General features: G+C 37.3%; 1 pseudogene; it reads left to right on the top strand.

The window, feature by feature from the left end:
* The window catches only part of LOC125043371, a 17,806-nt pseudogene extending 15,739 nt beyond the window's left edge, over window positions 1-2,067 (top strand).
* The last annotated feature ends 433 nt before the right edge of the window (window positions 2,068-2,500 follow it).

Here is a 2,500-nt window from a genome sequence, read left to right on the forward strand (position 1 = left end):
TTATTTAACCCTCTTCCTTTCCACTTTCGTATTTTCTAATGTACCTTTGTCTCTAACCAACATTCGCTGAGTGTGTACGTGAAATAAATGCCCATTTTAGAAGAGAGTATGTATGGCATAGCTGCTCCTTATAACTTACAACATACATTTATATATACATATATATGGGATTTATTTAATTTAACTATTCATTCATAAATTCTTGGCTTTACTCATTTATCCATCCTTTTATTTTGGAACACATTAATACCTATTTGACTCGGAGGCAATTGAGTGTAAGGAGTTGTTAAGCAGCTCTGTTTGAATCTTTATATTCTACTTCTGTGCAGCAAATTAAGCTTATCATCTTTGTTATTGGTACTGTTATTTATATCATTATTAGTATTACCATTATCATTGTTGTTGCTGTTATAACTATTATCATTATCATTATTATTATTAATGATAATATTATTGTTGTAATTAACATCGCCATTGTTATCATAATCACAATCATTATTAGTATCATAATTGTTACTGCCTCTATTAGTATCACTATTCTTGTTAAGTATAAGATTAGCATGTTATTATCATTAGTAATAGTCTTACTGCCGTCATTAGTATTATTACTGTCTTTATTCGGCTTGGCAACAAAATATTGTTACTGAGACGTGTTTACCTTTGGCTCTCCCTCCCTTTCTATTTCCCTTTTCCCTCTTTCTGTACCTTCTCCTCACTTATCCATCGACCCTTCCTCCTCCATTTCCCTTTCACTTTCCTCTATCTCTCATGCCACCCTCTTTTTCCTTCCATATTGCTTTACCTCCCCATCCTTACTCTTATTTCCTTTCCCCTACCACCCTTTTCTTTCCAAATCTTACCATCTTTTCCCCAACACACCTCTCCCTCCCACGCCTCATCCGTACCTCCCTTTCCCCAACTGCTCCTTACTTAACCCCTTTTCCTCCCTCACCCCCACTCCTCACCCCCCTCCTTCCCCCCCCACCAGGCAAGTGGACATCCGGGACTTCATCAGCAACGTGCAGCAGATCCCCCACACTCCCAGGGAGTCAACGGCCGTCCAGAACCTTCGCTCTCGCTTCGCTGAAAACTTCGAGAAGATTCGCCAAGAACACAGCCAGCTCGCCGCCCAACTCGAAGCCCAGCGTGCTCAGCAGCCGCAGGAATACCAGTAAAGGACGACGATAGAGAACGGAGGATGGTGGACAATGAAAGAAAACGGAGGGTGGTGGACAATGAAAGAAAACGGAGGGTGGTGGACAATGAAAGAAAACGGAGGGTGGTGGACAATGAAAGAAAACGGAGGATGGTGGACAAGAAAACGGAAAATGATGATTTTTCGAAGGGAGGACTTTGGTAGTTTTATTGTTTTATTTTTATTATTATTATTTTTTTTAAATACGAAGGTGAGATGGTAAAGGAAGATGGAAGATGGTGATGGTGAAGAAGAAAAATAATGATGCTGATGGTGGAGAAGAAAGTGAAGAAAAAAAAGAAGAGAGAAAATGGTCGTTTATTCGAATATAGTCTCTAATGACCTCGGTACAAGATGGATCTTTTCTGTTTGGATTTTCCCACTTTTTTTTTTTTAAAGGAAAATGGAGAAAAAAAAAAAAATTCTGGTGATGGGTTATTTCATCTGGGTTAATTAATGTATTATCATTGCCACTTTGCTTCATTTACAATAACCACCGACTCATTACACAGAATCACAGAAATGTTATGATGTCTAATCAGAATTACACAATATTTCTTTTAAGACACTTACACACACTATATGTCCGATCAATTTTGTCTCAGTGTCTGTATTATTTATTCTTTAAAACTGTCCTTTGTAAATCATAACAGAATGTCACTACTTTTGTGTTGCATTTCTAAATATTTCTCTTCTAAATATAGTGCCAAACACTTTTGAATATTCACCATAAACTCACACTATACTGTCTTGGTGGTTCGTATTGTTCCTGTTATGTTGCATATCACTGCATTCTCATATTGCAGAAAATCTTATCATGCCTTGCCATCAAAATGACATTTCCTAAAAGCTCAAATAAAGTTACGAAATTCTGACTATTGTGTTTGACCTAAAAATGGAAACTCATAACGAAGAAAAGGGGAAAAGAGGGAAGGTAGAGGATGGGGAAGGAGAGGGAGAAGGATGATAGACATATATATGTATGTATGTATGTATATTTACACACACACACACACACACACACACACGCACACACACACACACACACTCACACACACACACACACACACACACCTATATACACATTTATTTATTTATAAAGGTAGATAGATAGATTGATAGTTTGAAAATCAACAAATCGAGAAAACGAATTGATAAAAACGTTGACATATAGAGGTAATAAAAGAAAGGGATAGAGATAGCCAGACAGATGGAGAGGCATATGCATAGACAGAAAGATAGATAGATAGATAGATAGATAGAGAGAGAGAGAGAGAGAGAGAGAGAGAGAGAGAGAGAGAGAGA

The sequence above is a fragment of the Penaeus chinensis genome, chromosome 3, assembly GCF_019202785.1.
Source record: "Penaeus chinensis breed Huanghai No. 1 chromosome 3, ASM1920278v2, whole genome shotgun sequence".
Lineage (NCBI taxonomy): Eukaryota > Metazoa > Arthropoda > Malacostraca > Decapoda > Penaeidae > Penaeus > Penaeus chinensis.